General features: G+C 42.2%; 1 protein-coding gene across 5 annotated transcripts in view; it reads left to right on the plus strand.

Annotated features, from left to right (window-relative positions):
• The window catches only part of DAB1 (DAB adaptor protein 1), a 1027070-nt gene that overhangs the window by 64853 nt on the left and 945747 nt on the right, over positions 1-16470 (plus strand). For all 5 annotated transcript variants that reach the window (XM_038537411.1, XM_038537399.1, XM_038537400.1 and 2 more), the window contains exon 2: positions 7383-7467. The gene's annotated coding sequence lies outside the window, so the exon portion shown is untranslated. The remainder of the gene's footprint in view (positions 1-7382; positions 7468-16470) is intronic.

Raw genomic sequence — 16470 nt, forward strand, 5'->3', positions numbered from 1 at the left:
GTCTTTTTTAAAATTCAGTTTTCCTATAATCTTTCCTAAGGATCAGGTATTTAATGTTTATTAAATGAGACCTTTGCAGACTGGCTAAAATCCTGTAGATAGCTCTTATTTTTCCATACTTGATTATGAAGGAATGATTTTAGACTATAGCTAGATCAATGATTCAAAGTGCTTAAAGGAAAAACATCACCCACAAGCCAGCTCTGGATTTGGTATCAACAATCTATAGAACAATGAAAAATCAGGGGAAAGGGACCCATGGCTTGTTATGGCTAGAAGGCCAGAGACCTGGACTCTGATCTACCACTATATTTCTGTGTGATTATGGGTAAGTCATGGCCCGTCTCTCAGCTTCTCTTTCCTCCTCTGAAAAAACGAGCATGTAGATTGAGGACAGCTGAGATCCCTTGCAGATCTAAAATCCTACAGTTCTGTGATCCTTCTCATGGTTTACACACTTTGACATGTGACCAGTGTTGGCATTCCCATTTCAGTGACTTGTGATAGAAAAAGGTACACTCCTTTACTGCATCCTGAACTAGTAGAACCAGGAAATGCAAGCCTCTGACCTCAGCAGATGAACTTGAAAGTCCCCATCAGTCACATTTCTCAAAAGATAGTGCATTCAAATGGGGGCAGAAAATAGAGATGGGGAGTTATTCATTCACTGCTTTTAAGGCTCAAAAACTTAGAGTTTATTTTTTATGCTACATTTGTCTATATATATTGTCTCCTTTCCTACCTATTTTTTCATTTAATCTCACTAGCATCACTATGAGGTATCCAGGATAAGAACTAGGTAGCTATTGATGCCATTCACCAAAAGTTTTGTTCTCTGTTCTTCTGAGAACATAGCAGGAACATGATTCCTGGCCTGCGATGGTTGAGAGTACCACGCCACCAGTTCTGTGTAAGGAATTATGAGCTTTCAGAAGTAATGTTTGTTCATTTTCAGATGAACCATTTAAGTGCAGAAATGAGGCCACATTGGGTTTTTTGTTCCTCTGCCAGGGTGGCCAGGAATAGACAGTAGATATTTCATTAGCCTGGATCCTAGAGTGAGGCAGATATAGAGAAGAGCCCTCAAATGAACTGAGAAAGACACATAGCATGAGCAAAAAAAATCTCTATTATTTTTGGTCACTTACATTTTGGTGCTGTTTGTTACTGCATCACAACTTAGTGTATCTTGACTGACATAGGCATTTACCCCATTTTTCCCATAAAGAAACTGAACCTCAGTAAAGTAAAATAAACAGCTCTCAGGGTCATAAACACTTCATACATGCTCTAGCCTAGGATTTAAACTTGGGTCTTTTGACTCCACATTAGTGCTGGTTCCCTATACTACACAGCTGTCTTAGTGTTAGGTATTAAGCTTAATTTCATTTGAACTGACCTGTTGGGTCTGTTTTTTTGACTTATCTTTGGAGTGTTAAAGGGAATAATGACAAGATCACAAGCTTTGGAGGTAAGCAGATATGAACTTGAGTCCCAGCTATAGAATTTAAGCTTAGTGTTCTTACTGCACTGCTAAAATGGCCTCTCCTATGTCTATGATTCACCCAAGACTTAAGGAACAGAAGTTCTAAATAATAAGAAATGCTTGGGGCACCTGGGTGGCTCAGTCAATTAAGGGTCTCTTTTGACTCAGATAATGATCTCAGGGTCATGGGAGCAAGCCCTGCATTGGGCTCTGCACTCAGCATGGAGTCTGCTTGTCCTTCTCCTTACCCCCAATGCTCTCTCTTTCTCTCTTTAATAAATAAATAAAATCTTAAAAAATAGTAGGGAATACTTACTGCTAATGGCATGGTATCAAGCATCACTGGCAATGTGGGTAGATGTTTTAGAGCAGGGTCTGCCTTCCAGATATCCTCAAATCAGAGAGGCTAAGTAACTTGCCTGAGGTCATATGGTAAGTGGAAGAGCCTCAATCCCAACCCAGACCTCACTGATCCCTTCCAATATGTTTCTCTGCCTCCAAGACAAAAGTGGCTCTCCTAAAACCCTGCATCAGTGAGAAAAGAGAGGCACAGCCTGATTTTTATGATTGACTTCAACCTGGAGGGCCCTCCCATTTCTGTTCTTGTTTGCCTTGGAGCTTTGAGTTGATTTACTCTTTGAACGTTCCTCTTCTTTCTCTTACTCTGGCATTAACAGTGAGAACAGCAGGCATTGCCTTGGCAAGGTTACAGGATAAACTTGCTGCTTTTAGGACATCTGCATCCAGCAAACCTTTATTTTCTCTCCCTTGGGCATAATCTTCCAAAAACACATCTGTTATTCCGGGTGCTTACCTGGCTGGGCTTATTTTTCCTCCCTTTGGATGGAGAAATATTCTGTCAAGATATTAGGAAGAGTTTTCACACTCTCTGAAGCCACAGACCCTTTATGTATTTTTTTTAAAAAAATCCACACAACTCCAGAACCTTGATTGAGTCATAAAGTTTTATTAAAAGGATGAGAGCACCACTTGTGTCCCAAAGTCCTTCAGTTCCAGGATGTCAAAGTCACTGAAGATGCTTTCAGGGTCTTTTCTAAGTCACTGAAGTATAGGCAGTGGCTGGGGTTTAAGTGCACCTTAACAGACTCTATTTCTCAGATGCATGCCCCAGGACACATCACCTTACCCTTTCCATCAGCTAAGCCATATTTACACATGGCTGCCTCCAACTTTGTCCTCTCTAGTGAACTTTCCAGTACCCAAGGAAGAAAAACAAAGACCAGGGTAGGAGCTAAAGACTCAATTCTACTCCATTCATTCATCCACTCATTTAAAGACCATGATTGAACACCTACAAGGTATCAGGCATAGTACTAAACACTGAGGAGATGCTGGTAATCCAATCCCTGATCTCACTGAGAGTTGAAATAGTGGAGATTTGAAAAGTGCCAAGACAGCTATAGCATGGCATGATTAATTAATAATTAGCTTATCGTTCATTCAACAATATTGAGTGATCACATGCCAAGCACTGCTTTAAGTTCTGTGAACATAGCAGTGAGCAAAAGAGACAAATATCCCCACTCTCATGAAATTGACCTTTTGATGATGTAGTCAGGGCAGGTAATATACATAAGGATATGATGCAGCAATAAGTGGTAATGATGAACATCATGAAGAGAAATATGGTGCAATAGTGGCAAAAGTGTGATGGTGGATCTGTTTCAGCTAGGGTGACCTGTGAAGGGCTGTCTGAGAAGGTGATGTCCAAGGGGAACCCTGCAATGATAGTACGAGACCAGAAGTGTAGCACCCTATGCAGCATCTCGGAGGGCATCCTACCCGTATCTGCTTGTGACTTTGGTCGAACCACTTGATTTCTCTAATCTTTGGTCCCTTTCTATGGACCTTGAGGAGGTTTAATGCCCTGCCTTCCTACCTCTTCTGACGGTGGAATGAAAAGAGAATCTGTTCTTGAACAAGCTGCCTTGCTCTCCCTCCTGGGGCCTGGGACATATTCTCATGGGTCTGCTCTCCAGAAGGCCTAGTTTCATAACAACCTCATGGCTTCATTGAGTGGGGTGAGGTCACAGAATTGTCTTTGAATCCTACTGCCAAAAAGCTGGTCTTCTCACTTCCCCTTAACCCAATTCCCTCATTTATACAATGGGGATAATTAACAGAACCTGTGTTTTCTGATTATTGTCAGGACTAAGTGAGCTTGTGCATTTAATGGCAACAGGCTTTGCCCTGCACAAAATGCTCCAGCACTGTGTTCACTACAATAATGTTACTATCATTATATTTATTAATATTTAAAATAACAGCAGCACATGTGGAAGCCTCAAGCACATGTCTGGCATGTCATTGATACTCAGCAAATATTATTCCCTTCTCTTCTTCTTTCTCATTCTATTTCCAGTGATGTGTCCCTCTTCCCCTCTGTTCTGTTTGATCCAGAGCCAAGGTTGCAGAGAGCTGGCGTCTTAGGTTAGGCTCACGGGAAAGAACAAGGTGAAGGAACGCTTAATCTTCTTTTTGGGAACTTTCACTGCATATCTACAGATTGCCAGGCTCTGTTCTTAACACTTTACATGTATATTAACCTATTTGATCTTCATGCTGATACTACTATAAGCTATATATGCTGATTATACTCATTTTTATAGTTAATGGCAACTGAGGTATGGTGATATTAAGTAACTTCCCAAGGTCACTGAGCTAATTAGTCAAGGAGCTCTACAACCAAGCCCCCAGAATGGGGAAGGGTTAAAGGACTTGGGGCGGTAGTTTCCTAAGGAACTAAGATAGAAAATCAGCGGAAGTCTTCCGCATATTGTGTCTCTCCAAAGCTTGAGTGTGGCAGGTGAGTGCAGTGGGAGCCTGAACCCTGATAAGAGGAGGCACCCCATGCCAGAAGGCATGCACCGGAAGGGGTGCCCCTGTCACTTGGGCTCCACTTACCTCTTCTGACCCTCCTCTCTCCTTCCCTGAGGCTGGCATGCATGTCACAGACAGTTGTAAATTGCTGATCTCCAAGAAAGCTACCTCAGAAAGACAAAGTGAATCAGAGAAAAAAAATGAAGCCTTCTGTGTTTGAACTCTTAGACTCTCGAGCATGCAGTGCTTGGAGCCTAGTGCTGCTTATTTCAGAACTCCAGGATGAATAAAACTGCCAACTCCCTACACCCTACCCTCTGAGAATGGAGGCACCCCCTTGGCACCAAGAGGCAGAATGTGGATTCCCAGGCACAGAAGCAGCATGAGGGGGATTTGGTCCCTAGCCTTTGGAACCTGCTGATCTTTTCTTTCCTTTTTTCTTCTGGAAAAGCATCTGGCTTTGAGGAATAGCAGGAGTACTTAGTCAATTAGATTGCTGGCACACCCATTGATCTTTGGGGAGCTAAGTTCAGAAGAACAATTACCCAGCCTGCAATCCTTCTCCACCTTTCTCTCCTCTCGACCTGTTGGAATTACACAAGATTGTCAATGCAGCTCTGTTCTCTGGGCCTCTCTCTCCCTCCTACTATTTCTCTCCTCCTTCCACTGCTGTCTATAGCTTCTTCATTCTCATTATTTTCCTGACTTGCCCTCGTTCCTTCTTTTTCCTCCTCATCTACAGAGTAATGAACCTGTTTGGTCAATTTCAGGGCCATTCCCTGGCCTGCTGAGGATCATCTGTCCACTGGGATGACAGTGCTATGCAGAGAAAAGCTTGGGGAATCAGACAAATGTGAATTCAAATCCCGGTTTTTGGCTTATTTGCTTTGTGACCTGGAAGCAATGACTCAGCCTTAGTCTTCTCTTTAAATATGTATTGGATCAACAAATGATTGTGCTCAAGATTAGCCCATGGCAAGTGATCTACAGATGGCAATAATCATCATTATTGTTATTAGTACTATTATTCCCTGTAGAGAAAGGCTGTGTGTAAAGTCAGTCCCAGCTTGCCCTAGCCCCATCAGATCTCAGCAACAATAATTTCTCCTCAAGGCTCTATCTTCTCAGAACCTGAACCAAAACCAGCAGAGTCTGATGAAATATTAGGAGCTCTATCCTTAGAGAAAGGGTTTGGAGAAGTCAGATGTGCATTACGCAGAGTAAATGTGGCCAAAGAAGAAATCCCCTGGCTCACTTCACCATGAACAGCCTTGGGTTGTGGCTTCCCTTGCTGACCTCTCCATGTGTGTCCACTCCAACTATCTGGCCTGCTTCCAAGTTCCTGGTTATTGCTCCAGCTTCCTGCTGGGATGGGAGCCTAGCTGGGACCCCTAGCCTGGTGAGATCCTGGGTCCCTGACAGCTCTGAATTCTATGGTTAAGGGATTCTTCTTAGGCTTGGGATATAGAGGATACTATGAGAGCCTAGTGCTAGAGTAGTGTAGCTAGGGGGGTCTGGAGTTTGGCCTCTGAGCTTCCCTAGTGCCACTGCAAGAAAGGCACCTCTGTCACTGCCTTCAGAGCCAACAGCAGTAGTGGCTTTGAAGGCATTGAGTGGGAAGGGAATAGGATTTATTCATGATTCCTGACACTGGCAGAAATACCCTGGTATTGCCTAAAGACTACTAGATTTGGAATCAGGAGACTTGGTTCTGAGTCATGGCTACTATTTACTAATTACAAAAAGTTGGGCAAGTAATTTAACTTCTCAAGGGATATCTCCTACCATTTGATGACAATAGTACTTTAATGTGGATACATTTAGCTAGCACAGTGCTGCTAATGCTGGTGCCTTACTTTATTAAAGCACTCTTATAGGTGTGGAGGATGTTTATTATGGATTTCTGCTGTGCTTGGAAAGACAAGGTGTTTATAGCAGATGCCAATTACAGTATGGCATTGAGGTTAAGTGTAAGGACTCCTATGTGAGATTGTCTGGGTTCACATTCCTGAACCTGCTTATCATCTGTGACCTTGGGCACATTACCCTTCCTCTATGTGTCTCCAGTTTTTTTTTTTTTTCATCTGTAAAATGGGGCTTGTCCTGTTAGTACCCAACTCATGGAGTTGTTCTGAGGATTATGGGAGTTAATTTACATGGAGCTCTTAGAACCATAACCCCCACAAAGAAGCCTTTGTCTCAGTATTAGCTGCTGCTATTATATGTCCAGCTCATAGTAAGCTATCTTTTTAGAAAGATTTTATTTATTTATTCATGAGAGACACAGAAAGAGAGGCAGAGACACAGGCAGAGGGAGAAGTAGGCTCCACACAAGGAGCCCAATGTGGGACTCGATCCCAGGACCCCAGGATCATGACCTGAGCCAAAGACAGATGCTCAACTACTCATCCATCCAGGTGCCCCAATAAGCCATCTTAAATGCCTGCCCCATGGACATTTTTTTTTCTTTCACCCCTGCCATGTTTGACTGGACTAGGAGTGGGCTCCTGACCCTAAGTGAAGCTGATTAGAGTTCCATCCCCAGTAAATCAGTAATGAAACAAAGTAATGTGTGTGTGTGTGTGTGTGTGTGTGTTTGTATGAGAGAGACAGGAAAATGAGGTATTTAAGACAAATATGCTTGAAAGTTTTGGGAGAAGCACCTTCCTTTTCTTCCCCCTGGGGAACTGGGGGTGCAGGAAGAGAAACAGAGAGAGACAGGTAGGCACAGAGACAGAGAGAAGCATTCAGAGGTGGAGGGCGGAAAAGAGAGACTGAGCACACACACGAGTGGGACACAAGAGAGACACAGCCAGGCAGCTTTATAGGCCCTGGTTCTAGTGTCTTCTTGAAGCCCAGCTGCATTTCTAACCTTGGATTCTAGAGGACACACCTGAATCATTATAGTCACTTCCTCTGAATCAGTCAAGATAAGCTGATTTGTGCTGCAGTAACAAACACCTCCAAATTACAGTGATTTAATACTACATGGGTTTTGTTTATTCTAGGTGCCAACCTGCATGCTCATCAGGGAGCTCTTTCTTATCATTCACAGATACAGTCTTTGTCTTGACATGTTACCACAAGAACTTCGATAGAGAAGTAAATACGGCAAATGTGCACTGGCTGTAAACCTTCTTGTAAGTAATACACATTGTTTCTGTTCACAATTTCATTGGCCAAACATGTCACAGGACCACACGTACCTTTAAAAGAGTGGAGAAGTACAACTTTACCATGTATCATTAATGGGTACCCAAAGTATTTCTGAATATCTTCTGATAATTACCACCCTTTTTTCTTCTCAATCTACCTTTCTATTAAAAAAGCAAATGAACAAACTGCCCTAACTAGTCAAAATGACAGAATAAGAAATTCTCAGTTCCCTAGGTGGCTGGATGTTAAATTGTCTGGAATGAGCTGTCAGTGCTTTCAGACCCCAGAGAAGACGCAAACCAAAAGGGAGATAGAGTTATAGAAATTGGATGAAAGATGTGGTATTTGAGCTGGGTGGTAGAGAGTGGGAGTATTTGCCTGGCACTTCCATGATTTAGTCTTTGAAGTTTTAAAATCACACATGACATAGGAGACTTTGGGGTAACGCAAGCAGGAACCTGCATCTTTGCTCTTTATGGACAGAACAAGCTGATGGATGGTCAGTACCTAGAATATCACATGGCACTGACTCGCCTTTGAGGAAATGTTATTTGTCTTCCCTTATCTCCTTGCACTATAATCTCTTGTTACTTACTGGTACTGCAGTTTTCCTCTTATTTTCCTCTGGGGAATCTAAACACTTCATACTGGCAGTATCATCGGGAGCCATGTGATTGAGGGGTTTGCCATTTTACTGGGAAGACTAGTTTAATTGTTGGCATAAAGTTCGTTGCCTTGGTGTTATAAGCCAACAGACTTGAGGCTCTGAGATACCATCTGTTTCTCAGAAACATTTTTCCCCAGAATCTTCCCTGAGAATATAATTTCCCACTTAACTTCAGAGACACATTTTTTTTTTACCTATCTTGGGATATTATTATTTTTTCCCTTATGAATAATAACTTGTAAAACCAAATACAAAGAGATGTAGGTATAGAATAGTAACTGGAGTCTGGTGAGATAGAATTATATTTCTTTCTTTCTTTTTTTTTTTTTTTTTAAGAATGCAATCCAGGGCTTCAAGCAGTGTAACTGGAGTCTGGTGAGATAGAATTATATTTCTAAGACATAGGTCTGAAAGTAGCTCTCCACTACTCTAAAATCACTGATGAGTTCCCAGTGACCACACGGTAAAGTTCAGGTACAATTTCAGTTAACATCTCCCATGATGTTTTGTACTTTCCCACCTTTTACTTCTGCCCAAATCATTCTTTCATGCTGTACCCTTCCTTCTATCTCCAGCCACTGAAATCAGGTGGACAGCAAAACATTTAAAGTGCATTTGATTGCAAGTAATAGAAAAGCCAATAGTGGAATTTATCAGTTCATGTATTTAAGAAGTCAAAGTTGGTTTGACCCTGTATGTATTGGCACACATACTTACTGTTTGGAAGAAACCAAATCTGGGAAGTGAATGGGAGACCTGGGAAAATTTGGTGTTATATATAATACAGTCTTGCTTTCCCTCTGGTTTCAACTCTAGCAGGAAATTTAAGGTCTAAATACTATGAAGAATTCATTGGTCTTTTTAAATAGGTGGTCTGTACTGCTGAGTCATGGTTATTTTACATCATCACATCAATGGTTTAATTTTATTATTACTTTAATCACTACTGCTCAGCAATTTCCTCAGCTCACAAAATGAGTCAGGATAGTTTGTGCTTAAACTTCTGTGCTCTGCAATCAGATCTATCTGGTTTGATTCCTACCTGGTCATGTGTGTGTGTCTTTTAATTCTTACACCAACTTTGTGAAGTGCTGGGTCTTTTCACCCTCGTTTTGCACCTGAGGGAAATGGGCTTTGGGGAGTTGAACAACCAGCCTGCCATCATACAGATGGTAGGGCTGCACTTCAAGCTCAGGACTGTGGGAGCAAGGTTCTTTACTTCTGTGGGTTTTCTTCCATTTTCTTTATCTTTAAAATGGGATAATGAGGGGCACCTGGGTGGCTCAGTCAGTTAAGCATCTGCCTTTGGTTCAGGCCATGATCCCAGGGTCCTGGGATTGAGTTGGGATTGGGCTCCCTGCTCAACTGGTGGTCTGCTTCTCCCTCTCCCTCTGCCACTCCCCCTGCTTGTGCTCTCTTGCACTCTTACTCTCTCAAATAAATAAATAAAATCGTAAAAAAAAAAAAAAGGACAGCGTTTGTGAATCAATCAACACCATGACTACCCAGAAATAAATCTTCAATAACGTAGCTCTTACAATGATGATGAGATTTGCCCTTCTTATCTTTTTAATCAGAACCAAATTAACTACAAGTATGAAAACAAATGTAGGGAGGGAACACCGTTCCTTGAGACAACCATAAAAAGAGTTCATGATGATTAATCTAGTTAAAATTGCAACCCTCAATTCAAAAGCCTTATCCTGCCTTATTTTTCTCCAGAGAACTCTTTACCATCTGATATACTATATTTTACTTACTTGCCTTTTTAGTTTTACAGATTCCCCTCTAGAATGTAAGCTCCATAAAAGCAGGAATCATGGTCTGTTTTGTCCTTTGTTGTATCCTCAATCTCTGGAATGGTGCTTGCAAATAATAAGTGCTCAGTAAATATTTGTACAGTGAACGAATTAACTAGCAAATTAATTCATCAAATAAGGATTACAAAAATAACATTTCAGATCCCTTTTCATTCTGAGATCCTCTGATTCTGTGGGTTTCCACAAATTTCTCAATCATTCCTACTTTTGAAAGATAGGATAGTGGGAAGGAATCTATCTCAGTTATTTTCCTGGCAAGGTCATAGGGGATGTCATGAATCTCGAGCTTTGTAGAGCCATGAGCATTATTCTCCATGTGTTCATCCTTTAGGCTAAGGTATGACTGCCCCTATGTTTGGTTGGCATTACCTATGTGTCAGACACCAATGTCATGTCAAAAATCAATAACATCATGCATTTCTCAGCACGTACTCATGGGGAGAAGTCACAACCACAGTTCCTGCTGACTCTTCTATTACCAGGCTAGCTACTGGGACTCCACAATCTTTGATCTAGATAGAGTTCCAAATTGTCTCTCACCTGAACTTCAGATCTTTCCCCACCATACTCGTGTTTTCTCACAATAACACAGATCACATCAGAGATAATGCTTTCTAATTGGATAGCAACCACCCTCATTTCTTAATGAATACCTTATATGGGAGGACTTAGTCTTTTATAAGCAAATGCAGAGTCTCCTCATTACCCCGTGTCCTACTGGCCACTCAGCCTTTTGAGGCTGAAGGGTTCTTGTTCTTGGTGTCCTCAGATCACTGTTCTATTCCCCACTCACACATCTCACTATATCCCTCTTATAGTAATTCCTTTCAGGCCCTTGGCTGCAAATATCAACTTTATGCAGGTGAATTCTCCACCATCTAGTCTCTCTCTGAAGTTCCAGGCCCTGATTTCTGTTGCAAGCTGGACATCTCCACTTGGGCATCTCATATATCCAGTTTCAACATGTCCACCCTGAAGTTATCACTTGTGTGTGAAGCCTGCATTCTTATCTCATTGAAGGGCAGAACCATCTTTCTGGTTCCATAGACCAGAAACCTGTATGCCATCCATGAGCATTCTCTGCTTCCCACCTCTTCTCTATGTCTTGGCTGCCAGTTGGTTTTCTAGAGATGTGCATTCAGAATTCTGATAACACAAATGTAGCCATTCTTCATTTGTATATCCTAGTAACAGGCCCTTATCATAGCTCAAATATATACTTTTAAAGATTTTGGCTATTTATTTGTTTGTTTGTTTATTTATTTATTTATTTATTTATTTATTTATTTATGAGATTGTGTGCACAGAGGGGAGGGACACAGGAAGAGGAAGAGAGAGAATCCCATGTGCACAAAACATGGAGCCTGACACAGAGCTCGATCCCATGACCCTGAGATCATGACCTGAGCTGGAAACTGAAATCAAGAGCTGGACACCTAGGCACCCCTCAAATACATACTTTTAAAACTCTTTTGTCTCTAGTCTTTGCTTTCTCAAATGCAATCAGTTCACAGCAACAAGGGTAATTTTTCTAGAACACAGTTCCAACCACATCACTCTCCTGCTTAAAACTATGGTGACCTCTGCAGGAGTGAGTCTAAGCTTCTTGATTTCATCTTGACCTAGCTCTCTGGCCATCTACCACCACGATCCTTACTTCCCTCAACTACAGATTGCAGGGGATCCCTGGGTGGCTCAGCGGTTTAGCGCCTGCCTTCGGCCCAGGGTGTGATCCTGGAGTCCTGGGATCGAGTCCCACATCAGGCTCCCTGCATAGAGCCTGCTTCTCCCTGTGTCTCTGCCTCTCTCTCTCTCTAAAAAACAAAACAAAACTACAGATTGCATATATTAATCCCTCTCTTACGGGGTCATAGTGAGAATCAAATGAACTCATCCATGTAACATGTCATATTTTCAGCACAATGTCTGACACATAGTAGGTGCTCAACGAATGCCAATTTCCTTCCTGCTTTTTTTCTGGAACCAACATTTGGAATTGATCATAAACTTCAGTGAAGATTTCTCTCCTGTAAAGTGAGCCTGAAGAGTTTCTATCTGCCTTTCCTTTGCTGGGACACAAGCTGAACATCACCTCCCCTACCCCCCGCACTCCATCTCTGTGATGACAGATCATCAAATAATTAGGGCAGCAAGCACTTGAAATTGTGTCAGCTCCCTGATGGCTCTGTTCCTAAGTGGCTGGCCTAGTACTGAACAAGACATGTGCTTCTTCCATGCCACTTCCCCAAGAACCCCGGGCCTCTGCCTGGGATGGCTGGAAGGAAGGAAAAGGAATTCCTGGGTCTCTGACTCTGTGGGCAAGCAGTCTGCCGTGCCTCCACAAGAGGTCTTTTAGGAGAGTTTTTGGCAGTGAGGGTTAAAGAGAAAAGCACAGAGGTAAGAATCAAAGTTGTGGATTTAAGTCTTGGCTGCTATATTTCTAGTACAAGTCACCTAAACTTTCTGAGCCTCAGTTTCCTTAGCTCTGAAATGAAGATCATGCTTTCTATCTCAGTGGGTTCTTGGAAAGATTTAATTAAATAATGAATGAATTACATAAGATATAACTTCAAGATAGAGGGCAGCCTGGGTGGCTCAGCAGTTTAGCGCTGCCTTTATCCCAGGGCATGATCCTGGGGACCCGGGATCGAGTCCCGCATTGAGCTCCTTGCGTGGAGCCTGCTTCTCCCTCTGCCTGTGGCTCTGCCTCTCTCTGTGTGTCTCTTATAAATAAATAAATAAATAAATAAATAAATAAATAAATAAATAAAATCTTTTTTTTAAATTTTTAAAATTTATTTATGATAGTTACACACATACACACACACACAGAGAGAGAGAGAGAGAGAGAGAGAGAGAGAGGCTGAGACACAGGCAGAGGGAGAAGCGGGCTCCATGCACCGGGAGCCTGACGTGGGATTCAATCCCGGGTCTCCAGGATCGCGCCCTGGGCCAAAGGCAGGTGCTAAACCGCTGCGCCACCCAGGGATCCTGTAAATCTTTACAAAAAAGATACAACTTCAAAATAGAGACACTAAATATTGTTTGCTATGATGAAAGGCATGAGGGGAACAGAGTAGTATTCTCAGAGCTGACTTTCTTTCTACTTCTTATCTTGATGAACTGATGAACTTGTTAATTATACTGAGTTTTAGTATATTTATTTATAAAACAGGGATAATTACTCTCACACTTAATAGGATGGGTTATGTATATGTTTTTGGTCAAACCATAAAGTAAGAATAATCACTATTATTACTGTTATTCATGCTAATAATGGTGGATATAATAATTTATCTTTACTAAATTGGGACAGTGAGTGATACTGTTCTTAGAGGACAGTGCCCCAATTGGAAGCCATGGGCAAGTCACTTAATCTTTGCTTCCTCAAACATTAAGTTAAGAGGATGAGCTTTTTTTTTTTTCATTTTATATATAATTTATTAATTATAAATTTACATAATTTAATCTTTAGTATTACATTTTTTTTAAGATTTTATTTATTTATTCACAAGAGACACACACACAGAGGCAGAGACACAGGCAGAGGGAGAAGCAGACTCCATGCAGGAAGCCTGATGTGGGACTTGATCCTGGGGCTCCAGGACCACGCCCTGGGCCGAAGGCGGCACTAAACCACTGAGCCACCCAGGGATCCCCCAAGAGGATGAGTTTGGTGGGCACTTAAAACAGGACCTGGTGCACAGTCAAGAGTGCAATAAATAGAAACAGAGCATGCGCTCAATAAATCCATGTTGGATAAATTAATGAGTAAATGAAAAGTATAAGTTATTTTATGGGGTTATCTTGAAGTTTACATGCAATTAGAAAGTGCATTATGTACTGTAGAGGGGGGTACACCTAAGGGTACACGTAACATACATCTGTTATGTGGCAGATGGGTCATGTAGCATGCCCGGCTTTCTCCTGCCATCTCTTTCCAGAATCACCTTCTTCACCATGTCTCTGGGTGCTCTTCTGATGCAGCAGAGATAGACTGCCCACACCTACCCTCCTGGGGACAGGGCCAAGGCTGACGGTGAAGCCCAGGGAGACCATGGTCTTTTGTGTCAAACCAAGCAGAAGTGACAGTAATAAACACTTCAGAGGTGCCTTTGCCTTACTTCATTCCCACTCATTCCCACACAGTCTAATTCAGAAGAACACCGAACCCAAGAGTCAGAGATTTATGATGGTTTAACCTATAATGTTGCTTTTGAGGTTCTGGAATATTCCAAAAATCTGTGCAGACATTTTTTAAGCTTTGCGTGTTCCAGAAAAATCATGCATGAATATATCCCCTTTTTTCTAAACATAGCTGAATTAAAGAAAACACTCCTGCATAGAATTTGAAAGCTTAGAGGATCTTAATAGACACAGGATGCTCAGATAAGGGCTTCTACCACAACCTTCTACCCAGTTGCTTCTACCTCACCTTTGGCAAGTGGCCCACCAGCCTCTGAGAGCACACTCCTGGAGATGAGACACTTGCTATTTTGTCCAGCATCTCATCTGTGGAGCCAATACCAACCTGCCCTGAATTTTAGCTCCTTGATCCTACTTCTGCTTTCTGGCATCCCACAGTGGAAACCTTGCTCTTGGTGTTCCCACCTCAGATGTTTGAGAACTATGCTCTTGACTTATCATCTTCTGCATGCTAAGCCTGTCTTGAAAGTTTTCTTGCTCTATTATAATTTGTGATAACTGTCTCTGTTGTTTGTGCAGATAAATCTTATGATAGTCCAGACTCTGTCCTAAGTGCTTTGTTTATTTAGTTTTAAATCCTCATCACAGTCCATGAGTATAAGACTCTCCCTCCCCCAGTTTTATAGATGAGGTAGGTAAGGCTCAGGCCAGCTAGTAAAGGGCATAACTGCAGAGCCTGCACTCCTAATCCCTATTCCACACCCTCCTCCCTTTATGCAATGTTACAAATAAAAATATAAATAGTTCTATTATAGATACCAATTGTTGGTAGGCTGCTAATTGGTGGACTCTGCTGGGGTTTTATATTCATTAGCTCTTATCCTCACAAGAACTAGGCAGGGAGATCTCATTGTTTACAGGAGGGGAGCCAGAGGTTTCAGAAGCCAGTGATTACTTTTACCTCCCTCTTTTGCTTTATCAAGGAAGCTCATTCATTCAAACTTGGATTCCACATCAGATGAGTGCCTTCGCTCTGGCAGGCACTGCGCTAGGCACGCGGATGGACAGTAATAGACAAGAGTGCCTCTCCTAATGGTACTTACATTGCCTTGGGAAAATAGGCATTAAACACCTAATTACACAATTGCTTACTTAGCTTACATAGTGATGTTAATCACTCCAATGAAGAATTAACATTATATGCAGTGCTCTGAAGGAAAAGTGAAGTGTATAATGAGAGTAACAAGAAGATCCAAGATTGTGGGATGAGAAGGGATTAACTAGTCCAAAAGGAAACAGAAAGGAGAAGGAACAGTCCCGATAGTGGGAACAGCATAGACAAAGGCCCTGAAGGGTGTTGGGATACAAAGGGGATGAGCTGTAGGGTAAGGCTGGCGAGACAGGCCCAGGGGGCCATTCCCCTACAGAGCCATGGGGACCCGATGAGAAGTCTAGCCTTTGACCTGGGAAATGTTTAATTTTGCTTTGAAAAGATCATTCTGATTACAGGGCTGAAGATGGACAGGTGAAAAACAGGAGATTATAAAACTTATCAATATCTGATGAACAGGTCTCTCCCTGGGAGCTGGGCTCTGTGGGTCTGTTAATACAGCCTCTCAAGGCTGCCACACAGTGCAGGTCACAAGCCTGGCCCTGGAGCCTAGATGCCTAAGTTCCAAGTCTAGGTCTGCCCCTAATTAGTTATGCAACCTTGGTCAAGTTACTCAATCTCTCTATGCCTTAGTTTCCTCATTTCTAAAATAATAGCCACTTAACATGGTTACTGTGAGATTATGTGAATCAATAAATACAAGGTACATAGAACAGGGCCTGGCACAAACTAAATGCTATTTTGTAATCATTACTATTTTTGTAATGGCCTCACACACTAGATTGAAAGCAATTGTGGTTAATTAAATCCATAAGCTCGCTATAACACAACCCCCAAAAAGTTTATGAGAGTTTTAAGTCTAACAAATTAGTCTGGAGTTGCATGTGTTTCCTTTTCTGTCCCACAGTGTCTTACATTATCTATTTATTGTTTAGAGCAACTGCCTTTTCTCCCCCTGCTGGAAGGACATTCTCCTTGCTTGGGTTGCTTTTGGCCTCCTTCATCTCTTTAGCCTCCTTTCTCTACTCCATCTTACTCATAACTTAGCTGCAGAGAGCTCCCTCTTTTACCCCTTGTGGGGGACCCTGTGAAGTGCCATCCAGGTCCTCTTGCAAGGAGGGGTTGTTGGCCCAGCTGCTGGTGAGCGGACAGCTTCTGCTTGGTGGGCCCTTGTGGGATAGCCTCAGCTGCAGAGTACTGCCTTGCCAAGGTTCCACCTTTCCCCAGGCAACACCCCACCCAG

This window comes from Canis lupus, chromosome 5 (genome assembly GCF_011100685.1).
Source record: "Canis lupus familiaris isolate Mischka breed German Shepherd chromosome 5, alternate assembly UU_Cfam_GSD_1.0, whole genome shotgun sequence".
In the NCBI taxonomy this organism is placed as follows: Eukaryota; Metazoa; Chordata; class Mammalia; order Carnivora; family Canidae; genus Canis; species Canis lupus.